Genomic DNA, 589 nt, shown 5'->3' with positions numbered 1-589 from the left:
CGTGGCCCTTCCCTCCCTCGTTTCACTCCTCGCAGTGGATCTCATGTGCCGATGAACCGTCTATCGCATAAGGCTCGATCTTTCTTCCTGAATGGCGCGGCTCTTCCCCCTCCCTTCCCTCTCTTTCCTCCTTATGTACCTCCTGTCCTTCTCAGGTACTTTACCAAGCGTTCCACGTCCAGCTCCTTCCTGTCAGAGCAGCAACATTCGGAGGTCGACCAAGAAAATGGGCACATCAGCAGCCCGGTGGAGGTACTTTGCCTCCCTCCCTCCCCTCCTCACTCACTCCCTCCCTCCCTTCTTTCCTTCCATCTTCCCCCCCTTCCTCCCACCCTTCCTCCCTTTCTCCCTTCTTTTCTCTCTCGCCCCCCTCGAGCCCTCCTTTATCCCATCAACGGGGGCGTGTCTTTCCCCTCTAGGTCGGGTACAAGGCATTGATCCCAGAAGGAGCCCAATCCTCGTCCCTCGTCCAACCTTGCACCCTTTCTTCCCGTCCTCCTTTTCTCCCTCCTTCCCACCCTCGCTCCCTCCCTCCCTCCCTCTTTCTTTACTCCCCTCGCGTCTCCGCACCCCTTAGCCCTGCGAGGCC

The sequence above is a fragment of the Nannochloropsis gaditana genome (genome assembly GCF_000240725.1).
Source record: "Nannochloropsis gaditana CCMP526 unplaced genomic scaffold scaffold127, whole genome shotgun sequence".
Classification (NCBI taxonomy): Eukaryota; class Eustigmatophyceae; order Eustigmatales; family Monodopsidaceae; genus Microchloropsis; species Microchloropsis gaditana.
This window is presented reverse-complemented; position numbering follows the sequence as displayed.